The following is a 14,797-nucleotide window of genomic DNA, read 5'->3' on the forward strand; positions in this document are numbered from 1 at the left end:
AGGTTCTACGTCTTGGTTTTAGTTGTCTCCGTTCTTTTTTTTTGGATAACTCATTTGTCACACGTTCTGAGCCATATTTGGGTCTTGCTAAGGGTGAATCGACGCAATTACCGCTTCAGTCACCGTAGACAGCCTACTACTATAGATAGGTAATCAAGGACAAAGGGGAAGAGGAGAAAAACATTTTCTTCGTAGTCAGGAAAGCCTTTATAGATTCAGCATCACACTTAAAATTGCGTTGTATTAAAGAAATGCAACAATTTTGGCAATTATTATTTATAGGAAGGTTTGTGAATTCAGGATGTGATATTCTGACTCACTCAAGAGCAAACATGTTTGCACTCTGGCTGGTATGACTCACGCTGGCATTTGTCTCTAGTGTGGCAATTGTTTTAGCCCTCTGCTTGCTGCACGATGAATGAAACGGCTGAGGTCCCCTGTTGCAGATTTACTACGTGCAGCTACTCTGGTAAATCGCAGGCTTAGCTGTAGAGTATTTCCTGTAACACACACACACACACACACACATGCACATACGCACACACGTGCTACTTTACTTCTAAATGCTCGATTCGTAGAAAGGAAATGCATAATTACAGTGCTGGCTTTTGCACCACATAAAGCAGCCCACATCAAAAGGTGTTTGCCATTAATGTTTCAACAGGTAATCTCTGGATTTATTGCCAAGCCGTGTTCCTGTTACTTAGTACTCAGCGTTGAAATCATTGAAATCTCTGTTGTAAGCTAGCATCGTCATCTTAATCCTGCAAAAAAGTTGGTCAATAGTGCCTTTGTTTTCCAGCGCTGTGTTTCGTGTTGCATCAGCAGCACGGAAGACGTGGCCGTGCTGGAAGCGGGGAGAAGGTTAAGGGTGGGTTCTGGGCTGGTTTCCTAAGGAAGCGAGGCTCACGTGGTGGCATTGTTTGTGCCTGTGCCCCTGTGTGTGTCCCCGGCCTGGCGGCTCACGTTACTCGGGTTGTCCTCGACCAACCTGCTGCACGGGTGGAGGCTATGGGGAAGCTGCTCCCTGAAAGCTTTGTGTAAGGAGGCAGCTGGCGAGCTGCGGGAGCCTGTGGCTGAGCCCAGTGAGCCAAAGGCCACAGCTCCAGCTCAAATCTTGCTGGCACCAGGGAATCAGTACGTTGGGCATCCGCTGGGATTACTGCCGCTGCCAAAGGTCAAGCCTTTCTGCTGGTATTTGTTAATGCTACAGCCTGCAGAGCTGTCGTCTTCAGGTGTTTTATTTTTGGCTCATTAAAATACTGCAAATAAACAGAACCTCAGTTGTTGGCTTTGGTGCTGCTATGCTTTGGGACTCACAGCATTTGGATTCCCCCTTCACCACTGTCTGTTAGCAAGAGAGCTGTGGCCGTCACCTGTGAGTCCCAAAAGTCTGTATGTTTAAAGAAGACCTGGCCCTTGAGCTTGTTCTCATCTGTAACAAGTTACAAGGATGCTGCAGTTCTTCAAATATGCAGGAGGCTCATTGTCTCAACTTGGGGCTGAGCTGCATTTTTTGCATAATAGCTTCCACAAAAGAAAAAGAGAAATATTTATGTCATGTAACAGAAGCATCCAGAGTGGTTATTTTTATTGCTTATATCTGTTCAACATTACTGGCTCTGAGCCTGAGTTATTATGGACCATTTGCATTCTTTTTTCCAATTTCTTCTGCCTAGAAGACCTGTAGGAATGACTGTGTTACAAACACGCAGTCAATAGAGTTGTTTTTGCTTGAACCCTCCGTGTGAGAATGAAGAGAGCTGGCATGCTAAGAGAAATGTAAATCAATGTTGACATCCCCCCTCCTCCTACCTGCTATTCCTGCTTTAATAGCCATGTGAAAGTGGCAAGTAGGTGGGATGGTGAATTTTTATTAAAAAATATGTTATTGACATCTGATAGGAGGTATTGAGGTGTTTTTCTTCTTCCAGTTCTGTACTATTGCTTCTTAGACAAAACAACCTAGACATGCTCCTGTTAGTTTTCTTTTCACCTGGTGGCATTGTGTGTTGCTTGCACTGCCCACCACTTGCTCTTTTAATACCTTACGCTGCATTTTCTTCATGGAGGAAGTCTCATAGAGCTTAGAAACTAAGCCTAGTAAGTGAAGCACAGGGCTAAGCACAGGTTAATCTCAAGTCTTGTTGGAGAAACAGGATAATATTGAAGTGCAAGTAATGAGTATGGTTGTGATTGCTGTTATTTGTGTGAAGGTGATGTCTCAGAGGTCGTAGTCGGATTGCTGTTTGTATTTTTATTAGGCATCATGTAAAAGGAGAGCGTGAGTTTGAGTTGGCATGCGTGTTTTTGTATTTACAGCTGCCCCCATGGTGATGAACCTTCATCTGTTTTCTGATCACTTGTTCAAAGGTGTCGAGGTGAGGGAATGGGTAACAAGAGCAGCAGGGAATGCTCTGGGAACAAAGGTGCTTCCTTGGTTTCCAGATAAGAGGTTTTGAAGGACTGATGTCCAGTGGGTAGGGCCGAGAAAGCCCATTCCCAGTCTGCTTGCATAGGTTGATTCTAAAACAGGAGCGGTTTACCTGAGCCCTAAGTTGGGAAAAATACCTGCTGTGGATTAAATAACGATGAATAATATTTTTTTTAGATTAAATCTTGGGACGCTGATTTCTAGATGACTGATAGTTAATGTTAATTATGCAGAATCAGTGGTCATCTCCAGGGAGGCTCCTGCACTGGAGGGTGTGAACTGCAGCCTTACCCCTTCAGCCTCCCGTGCTGGTCCTGTCCTGCAAGATGTTCCCGTCCTGCAGCACAGAATTTTTCCAGTAGGTGCTCAGACTGGAAACGACATTCACACAGGAAAGATGCGCAGGGCTGGAGCAGCCAATGGATGTGTTCACGGAGCTGGGGAAGGTAACATATCTTCTTCCCCCTAATATAAATTGCAGGGCAGGATGGATTGCTTCCTTGTCTGAGTCCCATGATCTGCATGCTGTTTTTCTGGTTTAGGACCTGCAGGATACACAAAGTGCTGACAACTTGATTACTATTCCCTTACACCCAGATACAGTTATTCACCCTGCACAAAGTGGGTGTAACACCTTGTGAAGTTGGGTGTTTCACTATGGACCATGTGCAAAGCCATGGGAAGTGCTTGTTTACATGAGAAAGCTGTGGAGAATCAAACTTCAGATGAGGAATGGGTGTTAAACAGAAATCATAGAGTCATAGAATGGTTAGGATTGGAAGTGACCTTCAAGATCATCTAGTTCCAACCCCCCTGCCATGGGCAGGGACACCTTCCACTACACCAGGTTGCTCAAAGCCTCATCCAACCTAGCCTTGAACACTTCCAGGGATGGGGCAGCCACAGCTTCTCTGGGCAACCCGTTCCAGTGTCTCACCACCCTCAGAGGGAAGAATTTCTTCCTTATATCTAATCAAAATTTACCCTCTTTCAGTTTAAAGCCATTCCTCCTCCTCCTCCTATCGCTACACACCCTTGTAAAAAGTCCCTCTTCAGCTTTCTTGTAGGAACCCCTTAGGTACTGGAAGGCTGCTGTAAGGTCTTCCCAGACAGAGCCTTCTCTGGGCTGAACAACCTCAACTCTCTCATCCTGTCTTCATAGCAGAGGTGCTCCAGCCCTCAGATCGTCTTCATGGCCCTCCTCTGGACCCGCTCCAACAGCTCCACATCCTTCTTGTGTTGGGGGCCCCAGAGCTGAAGGCAGTACTGCAGGTGGGGTCTCCTGAGAGCAGAGTAGAGGGGTGGAATCCCCTCCCTCAACCTGCTGCCCACGCTTCTTTGGATGCAGCCCAGGATACGGTTGGCTTTCTGGGCTGCCAGCGCACATTGCCAGCTCATGTTGAGCTTCTCATAAACCAGCACCCCCAAGTCCTTCTTCCTGAGGGAAAAGAGTAATCAGAGTAATGCCTCCCTGTTTTACGGAAATTAAACCTCTTTTGTGCTAAGGTGATGTTCCTTCACCATAGCCTTAAAGTAGGCATAATTGTGATTTAAGTCTTTTTTACAGTAGCAGAACAGTTAATGTAAAGATGACTCAGACCCATCAGAAGCAGCCTTTGTACACTAACCAAAATATCAAGACGTTCTCAGATGGGTAAACTTTGGCATGGGTTGTGTAGTGAAGCTTTTAGTAACTTGAAATGTAAAAGAGAGTTAATTCTTGGTTGCTTTGTGGTTTTTTTTTTTTTTTGATTTCCATTATAATATTTTCTATATGTGTAAAATCGGCTGAACCTGTTGAAAATCATTTAGAAGTGTTTCCTGACATGAGAGATGATACACACATTAGGTAATTGAAATAGCACACGCTCCAGGAAGGTACAACCTCACCTTTCCCATTTGCGGTGAGGCAGGATTGAACCTGTCTAAAACTATTTCATGCAGAGGGAGAATAAAGAAGGAAATGAATTATGGTTTTATTTGAGTTGAAGGATTAGTTGTGGGATAATAGCGAACAACGGAACAACTTGGGAACAACGCTGCCATCTCTTAAACAGTTTTATTAGCTTATGCTGATTTGTGAATTAGGAAAACCAAATTACGTGATGCAAGAAAGCAGGGAATGACAATTAAAAATCTGCAGGAAAGGACTAGAAAAATGGTAATCTCTCACTGCCTGCTCTTCAAAGCAAGATGGAGAGCATGACCTTTTCTTGGAATAAATACAGCGTATTGCACAGAGCTGACTTTGGTTTTCAGTTTTGCCAATTTGCAGTTGCTTCCTTCTACTATGGTTCTTACTTGTTGGTTGCCCTGGGGTCCAGTTTTAGTATCTAAACACTCCCAAGAAGTGCTTCCGTGTTCTTTGATTTGAGGTCTGTTCGTGTCTCAATTACACGTGTAATCTGTCAACTCCATGTCCTTTTTAGCACTCAAAGGCAGGGCTGTGCTGTGGTATTTGAATAACCAGAATATTGTGAGACCATGAGGAACAGCTTCCTTGCGTAATGCTTCCCATTTATAGCTGAGATGTGATGGGTAGCCGTGTATGTGATGATGATTCATTGATCATGTTCAAACTTCAGTTGTAAAGCCTGGTAAAAACCTGGTTGTACTGCAGAGCAGCTTTCCTTGAGGGTCTCTCCGAGTCGTAACTCTTCTGCGTGTTCCAAGAAGAGCATCTCATCGCAGCCCGTCAGATCTGCGTAGCAAAAATATCGTCTCAATTAGGGAACGAGTGCTCCGCTCTCCAGGAGAGGACTGTGCTTCAAGAAGCAGGGTGTCTCCTGTGCGTCCTGAAGTTTGTGCCGTGCTGTCTTTAAATCTTAAGCATAAAAACGTCCGGGAACATTTGCAGGCAGGCGTGCCTTGCCCCTCGCAGAACGGCGTGCCTACGGGTAAGGTCAAGTGAGCAAGTTGTAGCAGATTAAAGTAGCTTGTGAATTTCCAGCGCATCATCCGCTCCGTAATTACTGGCTGTGTGCGTGGTGCAAAGACACCCTATGGTAAATGCAAGGTCTCTCGCCCTTTTTTCCCGGAGGGGCAGGCTGCCTTGCCTCGTGTCGTATTTCCCGTGAAATAAGAACGCGTGGACAAGGACAGCTGCCGCAGAGCACCGCTGCGCTGTATTGCACAGCGCTGCCTGTGACTCGTTCCCGTGCCCCGGTGCTGCCAGGGGTCTGCATGACCGATTCCAGACCGACAGCAAGATAACTGCGTAGTTAGCACGCCACGCTTGCTCCTGTTTCAGTGGTCAGAGCCCCGATACAGACAATCGAAGCCTTGTTTTACTCAAACAGAACCAAAATCCTAATCCCGCCTGTCGAAATTAGTGGAAGAACTTCCACTGAATGCAGTGGGTTTCAGCCCAGTGTTACACGCAGCTGACACTCCAGGGAGGCTCAGAGGAGTTCGTGCAAGCGGGAGCTGCAAAATCTGGAGAGACACGGAGTAAACTTCCTTGCACTTATGAAAATAGTTAGAAGTCATCTAATTTTAGCAGAAATGTTAAATATTTTCTTGTAGTCCTTTGGAACTCGTTTTTGGGTTCCCCTGAACGTTGAATGACAAGAGATGGATGTTGGATAAATTTTTTTGGGGGAAATAATATTGAAAAATGGAATTTTTAGGAGATTTTTGGATTGCCAAATTATTGCGGGGAAAAAATGCAAATAGTTTTGAAAATGCTGAAATGTTTCACTTTTACGCTTAGAAACAAAATGTTGGGAGCATTTTGAGCTTGGCGTTGTTTTTTTTCAATCTTGAGATTCGCATAATTTGAAGAAACAAATGGCTTGAAAATAAATTGGTTTGGGTTAAGCAAAATGTTGAGAGTTGACTTAAAAATAGGTTTGGGGCTTTTTTTCTATTTTTGAGCTGCTTTCTAAAGTTAAAAAGCTTGCGAGATCATGTCAGATGGTGTGCTTCTCTGTCACATAAGCAGCAGTCCCATTTTAGTAGAGGAGAGAAGCTGTTGACTAAAGTCCTTGAGGTTTAGCCAGGGCCTGGGTATCTGAAGGATCTTGAGGTTGCAGTGCCTGTGTCACACAAGAGCTATGCTTGCCAGCTTGGAATTTCTTAACCCAGGAAGGCTTTTGTAATAGGTATCTTGCAATGCTACAATCCATCAGGGAGAGGACAAAGATACTTTTAGCAGACTGATCATCACCATCATCCTTGCCAGTGCACCATGGAGAGTCCCAACCAGCTGGAGGAGATGGCAAATATTCACGGATGCTTTTGTGTGAAGGCTCAGCCTCAGCCAGTAAATCCAGTAGTGTCTTATGCCAAAGCTGGATCCGCTGGGCAAGTACTGGATTGGGTTTTGGAGAGTTTAATAGTTCAGCTAAAACGAACTGTCTCAGGGCCGTAAACTTTTTTGAGTAGTTTCCTCTGCCTACTACCATTGCGTTGCCTTCCCTCTGCTATTCACCCATGAACTGCTCGTGTCCGTCTGTCTGACTTGTTTTCTGCCTTCATGTAGGGTGAGATTCATCTGCATTCGTCTGTAGCCATCTAGTCTGAGCTCAGTGTCTAGACTCACTTTGTGGAGGGAGAGGAGCAAGGAGCAGACCTTTCTAGAGAGTGATTCATTCTGTCCTAAAGCAGATGCTTAAGATGGGTCCAATTAATCATTTTCTAGATTGCCTCCTTTCCTCCACTGAAAGTAAAGAGAGTTTGCACTGTCTCAGGTGTAGACTTTTGTCCCGCGCTTGTTTTCAGTTTGGGGACATGGATTCCATGATAGCGCTGATAGGATGGGAATTTGTGTCCATGAATCCTGAAATTACATGTGAAATGTTTGAGGAGTCTTATGTCAAGGAGATAGGAAAGTTTTGTGGCATGAAGTGAAACTAAGAACTTCAGAAGCACAAGTAGACCATGGGAACCTGGCTGAAGGAAAAAATGTTCAATTTGAGCCCTGTGGAAATACACACTCTATTTTAAGTATTCTGTGTGGAGTTCACATAAAAACGTAGTACAGCAGTTTTCCCAGACCACAGGAAAAAAGCTGAGGATAGTCTGATCCCGTGTACAGTAGGTCAAAAAAATTAAGAGTTGATCTACAAAGAAATTCTGTCAGAAGTATGAAAGAACCACATGATATTAAAAATCTCAGATGTGAAAAATACTTCCTACCGAGGCATAGCAAGTGTGTGTTTTTTTTGTTTTGGTACTCCTCTGTTATGTATTACAGATAACCACAGAAACAGGTAGGTGTTTGCATCCCCTTAGAGGAGTTCATGGAGAACAAAAATCTTCCTGCGTGGATCTCTCTGCACACTGTGGGCTTTGTTGGCAGACAATTGCCGAACCAACAACCCCAGGTAGTTTTTTCTTCCTCTTGTTACAGCAACAGAAGTGTCCAGGAACTATTTTCATTATGTATGGCAACTCTGAACTGGCTTTTAATTGTTGATAATAAGAAGTACAGAGCAAATGACTCTTCCTGTGCTACATCAGTGTTCAACATACACTCTGTACTGGAATCTCCATCCTGGGAGCTCATTAAAAATGCATTTGCGTCAAGGAGATGTAGGAATCAATTGTTCATTTACTGAACAGTTGTATGTATTTTCCTCTTTTTATTCCTTGCTTTCCTTTCTTACTGTGTTTTGCTTTTCTTTTACAGCTCTGTCTTACTTCATTTGAAAGAAGAAAGCCAGTGAGGACCTGTGAGCAATCCGGCAGCTTCTGCAAAATCTTCATGCTAAAGGATAATCCAGAATTCCCCGAAGAAGAACATAGTGAATGTTGTGAGTTCCTAGCAGCAATAATGTGTACTTGCAGTTGTGTCTTTTGGGGGGCAGTATCTGCACTGTAGTGTTTGCTCCCGTCCCTGTGATGTACTGAGCGTCTTTTTGCTCTGCTGAAACCAAAGGCAGATGTGTTTAGGTTGGGCTGCAAAGCCAGACTTGAATTTTTCTCCCTCTCTCTTTTTTCTTTCTTTCTTTCCATGTCTTCAAGGGCAGAATGATGTTATCTAAGGAAAAATGCTGGGTTTCTTTTCCCTTGGACTGCTGCAATGACTTAACATATTAGTATCGCTTTTCATTTAAATACGTAAGCCTGCATTTGAAAGCCTTGTGACCGTGTAGCCGAACCAAAACGAAAAATATTATGGATACCAGTTCAGCAATCTACAGGTCAGATCAGGAGTTTTATACGTGCTCATACAATGGCTGGTATTATTTGGCCACTTTCAAATTAGAGGAATGCCAATGTGGTTATTTGTGCCTGGTGTTCCAAACTCCTATTGCTTTGATCAGTTCATTATATTAGTTTGAGTATTTTCAATAGAAATGCTCCTCTCAGAGGTTTGTGTTCATGGGAATTGGAGTAGCACACCTTTCAGAGGGAAACACAGTCACATAACTAAGACCCTGATCCAGCTGCAGCATTTGATAAAAGAAACCGTTCCCATGAGGCATGACTAAAGAGAAGGCATAAATATTTTAATGTACGTTGTTTCTCTCGTGAAGCCCACTGCTTTTCTGGGTTGAAACGGGCAAATGTGCAGATGAAATGTAAACATCCTCAAAACCAGAGGAAAACAAGAATTCTCTGCCTACCAGGTTTGAGACTAATCCTTATTTTTGTCTTAAGAAGGAACTTGGGAATTTCAAAATTAAGTAAGTTAGTATTTAAATCCTGATGCCCAAAGTATGCAGTGGTCCTTCAGGATGTTAGTAGTGATAAAACAGCTGCAGATTCTTCCAGTTTGAGGAAATTAGTTTTTGCACCTACCATAAATTTAGTAAATATAAATATATTTTATGACTGCCGAGCATGACTTCTAGCTCCCTGGAAGTCGGATGCCCTCCTTTGCTCTGCTTTTCCTTTTGGGTTCAGAGTTTGGGAAGCAGATCGAGACAGAGTCTAAGTGGTGCTGCTTTCCCAAGAGCCACTTGCAAAATAAATGTTAGAGAAGACACTTGAAAAATCTTGTTCATCTCTCCCCTTTTCCACATGCTTTGATCTACAGTGAAATAGTTAACAAACTGACATTTCGAGTTGTTAGTTACTAGTACCACTGAGCTGCCAAGTTAGTAACTCATTAAGATGAATAAGGGGCCTCTGAGACCTGGAGCTTCTCACTGTCTGTGTTTCCAAGCAGACATGGCCATATCAGCTTATTCCCACACTTTGAAAGACTTTTTTGGAAACCACAAGGGCTTACTTTGCACGCTGACATCCTAGAGCAGAGGAGGGCAGCCTTAAAGAATAATAATAATAATAAAAAACTGTCCTAGCATGCAAAGCTGTTGGGATAACAGGAGATGTTTGTTCAAGATGTTGCAATCACCTCCACTGATTGCAACAGCAGCATCACCTCATGGCCAAGGAGAGCGTTCCCCAAGTCCTCTAAGGTATATGGTGTGCCAGATCAGCCAGATAAACTGCAGGAGAGAAGGAGGCAATCATCAGCCGTTACAGGGGATGGAGGATCTGTCTTAAGATGCTGTCAGTGTGATTATTACATTCTGCCCTGTCCTAAACGGTTCAAAATGAGCCCATGTAAAGCACAGCGTGGTGGTCTGCTATTGCGGTGCCAAAACCCCGAATTATGCTTGTGCGGCCTGGGTTTGCACAGAAAAAGCAGCACTCTTCTCATCAGGTACGGATGGAGAGACAGTGCTCCTGAGAATAGCTTTCACCTTGGCATCTGGGACCGGTTTCTTTCAGGGAGTCATTTGCAGGTGGTAGAGAACTCTTTAGAAGTTCCTTGAGAGCTATTTTGTCACCTGGCTTCTCCTTGGAGGACAGTGCTGCAAGGAGGTGGTCGGCCAGGCTCCTCCTCTCCCCTCCCCTCCCCTCTTTCCTTTATCCTCTTGGGGAGACAGGAATACCAGACATGAGGAGGGACGGTGTTTCTGCTGGAAGGAAATGCTGGCGTGCAGTGATTTTACTGAAAAATGCTGCGTGCTCTTCCCTGAGCGTTTGCAGGGTGTCGTCACATTAAGATGTGCAGAAAGCGATCAGGGCTTTCCCGTTGCGAGCGGTAGCTGTTCTCATCCCTTCCGCCTCCTCCTGCTGCCACCCAGGCAAATTTCAGAGGAAGGGGGGTGTGAGGAGGAAGGGGGGTAGTAGATTGGGACCAGTGTCTTGTATCCCCTTAGAAACTGCCTGTTTACTAAACAGTACAAATTTCTCGCTTCCTTTCTCCTGCTCTCCTCATTTGGATGAAGCACATTTCTGGAGTTGCAGAGCTTGTACAAATCAAGTCCATATTCCTCTTCTGCAGAGAGAGAAAGGGATGTTAGGACGATTCATGAAGGAGGAACGTTTATTTTGCTTATCAAGGGGTAAAAACGAAGTGAGGCGAGGCTCCTTTGCTCTTGCAGGAAGGTACCTTGTGAATTCCAGCATAAGGTTTTGTAATTTTCTGGTAGAATTTGGGTATCCTGAGGTTTTGTTTCCATCCTGAAAACATATGCCACAGCTTTTTTGGAGCGCTAGCCGCACAAGCACAAACACATTCTGACAAACTCTTTGTGTTCCTCACTCGTAGGCATTTCTTCACTTTATTTTTTTTTTTTTTTTTTTTTACCCCGTGTGCTTATGTGAAAACTTCTGGCACAGTTTGTGGGAAATGGAAAATAAATCTCTAAATCCAGTATGTGTCAATAACAGAAACATCTTCAGCTGACCTCCTATCTATGGCTGTAGGTGGGGGGTAGTGAACATCCCGCTCCTTGCTCCGACAGGCTTTCCTTGCCTGCCTTCCCTGGGAACCTCCCGCCGTAAGGGCTGACCCTGGAGAGGGTCTTGGGGAGGAGGCAGACACAGGTGATGGAAATCAAATGTTGGCGAGCCTTTCACAGCAGTTTTCTGCAAGCGGCCGCCTGCCACGCCTTGAGCCTCAACGCCGGGTTTGCCGTGCGGTTGGAAGTGATGCCCGGTGTCTGCTCAAACGAGGATCAGCTGTGCATGCCTTGGGAAAGCAGCGGGAAGTTCTGATACATGCAGCCTTAACGTTTCTGAATGTCTTTGCTTTTGTATCCATATGCTAAACTGCTTCATGGTTTTCTACAGAAATTGCCAGGCTACTGACAAAAGAGAGAGCTGCGTGTGTCTGTTCTTCCAAACGACTGCCCAGTACGTGCCACTCAGTATTTATAGGGAAAGGGAAAAAGGGAAGAATCGCTGTCATTTGAGAAATGTCTCTCAGAAATGACAGTAATTTATTCCCAGGCATTATTCTTCATTAAGAGCTACAGACAGCTGCAGCTTCCCTTTAAATAGAAATTGCACTCCGTAGGCATGCTATACATAGGGCTTCAGGTTTCTGACATTTCTCTGCCAAAAATCAGAAGTATTTCTCGCCAAATAAATGTTTATTCAGAAAGTCTTATTTCCTGGCTTTTATGTCATGTCACATGCTTCCGCTGGCCAGACAAGAATGGCTCAAGGCTGACATTTGGGAGAGGAAGCTGAAACAGTTTGAGTCTCTTGCAGGGCTTCAAAAAAAAGGCTCCAACCGTAAATCCCAGCCTTCGGTTTGCCAGTTTATTTTCTCTGGTGAACATTGGATTAAAGTGGACATTGCAGAAATGCCACAGAGCTACTCTGTTTGTGTGGAAACGAAGCAGGGGGTGGTGGGTGTTTCTGGGCGTCAGATCAGCTCAGACCCCAAAGCCACTGTCTTCTGGGCGCACAGGTAGCAGAGCTGCCTTGGTGGCACGCAGCAACTGAACTCTTTCAGCAGTGGGACATCCCCCGTATGGTCAATCTATGGGCACCTGCAGACGGTGTGTGAGAGATGGGCTGTGTCCGCTTGCCCCTGCCACCCACCAGGGAGGTGGCCAGGGTGGCTTTGAGTCCTGCAGAAGAACGATGAGGCCGTAAGCCACCAGTGTTCAGGGACCAACACATGGCCAAATGCCTTTTATTCATGTCCGCACAGCTTTCCTGGATTTACCTATTTTCTTCTCCATATACCTGCAGGCTGCCTCCTTGAATCACGACTTCCAAATCTGTCTTTTCCCAGCTGTCTTTCCCAGTCTGGACTGCTGAGCTTCCTGTTCCTTTGTCTCCGGGGCTTATCTGCTGGGTCCGTACTTTCCATTTGGTATGCCAGCCCCTACCACTCCCGTAGATGACTTTGCTGTCATAGTAGCCCCAGTTGGTTGCCTTTTGTAATCTGTGGCTATGCTGTTCCTGTCAAATACAAGATGTCTTCCTCTTCCCTGTCTTCCCCCAGGTCTCCCCACACCCCTAAGTTTATGGCTTGCAGTATGCAATCTGTGTATTAAAATAATTTTTAGTTAGGTCATTCTTTATTCTCTTGCTTTCTTCTCGGCCAATACAGCTTCCAGAGAGCTGAGAAGTTGTAATTTCTCCAGGGCTAAAATCCAAGTCTTTGATAGGCAGGCATGATGCCTGGGGCCACTACATGTTGCTACCGGTTGTCAGCTTTGTAAAACTTACCCCGCAGAGCAAAGAAATCTGGGCACAAAGATTATTCTCTTCTCTTACCGCGGCAAGCTGTAGTTTCCCAGTCTGTTCCGCCTTCCCTTCATTGTCTTCCAAGCAAATGGCTGTAAGATTACGGCTCCCATGTTTGGACTGAGAACAGCTTTTGCCTGAGCAAACAGATTTCTCTTTGGCAGCCGCTTCAACTGCTGCCCCAGCTTTTTGCTGTCAGCTTTGTTTCATGATTTGCCGTTGGAGAAGTCCAGGCAGTACTAGTGCATTGGAGCGAGTAAGCACAGCAAGGCAGGCAGGTGAATGCGTTTGTTAATGATTGCAGTACCAGGGAGGCTGCGGTATGGTCCGTGAGGGAAAAGCTTCTCCTGTGGTTCAACAGTGTAGCTTGTGGTTGCTTTTATTTTTGAATTGGTGGTGTTGGCTGGAGAAACTTCAGGTCCTTGCTTGCCGCACTCCTTGGTCCAAGACACCTCCAATGTAAAGCAAGAAGCAGCATTGGGAACCAAGCCCAGCCTTCACAGATGACAGCGCGGTGTGAAAGCTGCTCTAGTATTTGCAAGTTGTGTCTGGGGTGAAGCTGACCAAAACACAGGTGTCCCACGCCTGTTAGAATATTTCTGCTGCTGCTCTTCTGCCTCTCCTCTGTTTCACTGCTGCTTTGTTGTGCTGCTGTGTTAGTGAGCATCACTGATGAGCTGGTTTGCTGTGCCCACGATGACCCTAACAGTATCTAGTTGCCTGCCGATGCTTCTCTCAAAGCTGATAACATTGGTGGCAGCAGCAGCAGGAAGAGAATATAAATTAAGCTCTCTGAGAGGGGAGGTTTTTTTCCATTTTCTGTTTGGAGTGTGCGTTCAAAAGGAAAGGCTGCTGCTACTGGTAGGTTAGTTAAAAGGGATCACGAGCCCTTTGTAGCAGAACACTATTCTGAACCATTTGTTCATTCATATTTGTTCCAGGTTTGTTTGCAGCCTGCCAGGCATGTTGACCCTGGATGCTTAAGTTGGGAAGGAATATTAGACACCTTCAAGAAACTGGCAGTGTTGATGCTATCAGTGTTCCTTCTCAGAGAGTTTTATGTTACTGGTGATCAGCATTGGTGTTTCCAGCTGCAGACACTGATGAATGTTTCAGAGGCATCTGATGGCACAAAAGGTCAAGAGGAAGAAGATAAAGCAGCAAGTTGCCAGGATTGCTCTTAGCTTCTTTCCCTGCTGAGGCTGTCAGAACTAGAGGCAGGCTAAGGAAACCTGAGATGCTGTAGTCTTTTATTTATTTCTAATAGGTTCTCCTGGCAGCTCTTTAAATAACAGCAAAACCCTCTCCACTATGGCAAATCAAGTTTATTGCACTAGTTCAAGTTATTACTAAGTTATTGCACTAGTAATGGAAGAAATCTGTTTGAGGGTTGCATTAGATGAGGCAAGGAAGGTTAGTTGTGGGGTTCTGTGCCAGGCAACCTTCAGTCAGAATTTGGGGCAGTGATGTATAAATTCCCTTTGTGTCACTTCCAATGTTTGGACCGCAGTGAATCCTGCTAAAGCATTACAAAAGCCGTGCCAGTTGAAAGGAGCTAGGAAAAAGGGATTTGGCTTCCCTGGTGGGTGGACATTTGTGACCAGAGCTACAGAGATTCCTTGCAATGAAGAGGTGTCCACGATGGAGGCAGCGGGAAAATTGTCCTTTAAGCCTTCAACTGCCAGGAGTTTGTCTCTCTGGCAGATAAAACCTCTCTTCTCAACAGCTTGATTTAGCATTTCCGATGCAAATAGTTCACAAAAACAAACCTCTGGTAGCATGAACCTCTGGTGAAGTAAAAGTGAGTTTGACACTCTGGTGGAGCAACAGGAAGAGCACTGCAGGAGCGAATGCTTTTCATGTTCACAGTTAAAGTGGTTTGGGTCTATTTTACATTTTTTGAAAGGAGTGTTG

General features: G+C 44.9%; 1 protein-coding gene across 1 annotated transcript in view; it reads left to right on the forward strand.

Annotated features, from left to right (window-relative positions):
* Positions 1 to 14,797, forward strand: part of ATXN1 (ataxin 1) — a 159,970-nt gene that overhangs the window by 63,125 nt on the left and 82,048 nt on the right. Inside the window, exon 2 of the mRNA XM_086608997.1 lies at positions 8,067 to 8,190. The gene's annotated coding sequence lies outside the window, so the exon portion shown is untranslated. The remainder of the gene's footprint in view (positions 1 to 8,066; positions 8,191 to 14,797) is intronic.

This window comes from Tauraco erythrolophus, chromosome 3, assembly GCF_009769465.1.
Source record: "Tauraco erythrolophus isolate bTauEry1 chromosome 3, bTauEry1.pri, whole genome shotgun sequence".
In the NCBI taxonomy this organism is placed as follows: Eukaryota; Metazoa; Chordata; class Aves; order Musophagiformes; family Musophagidae; genus Tauraco; species Tauraco erythrolophus.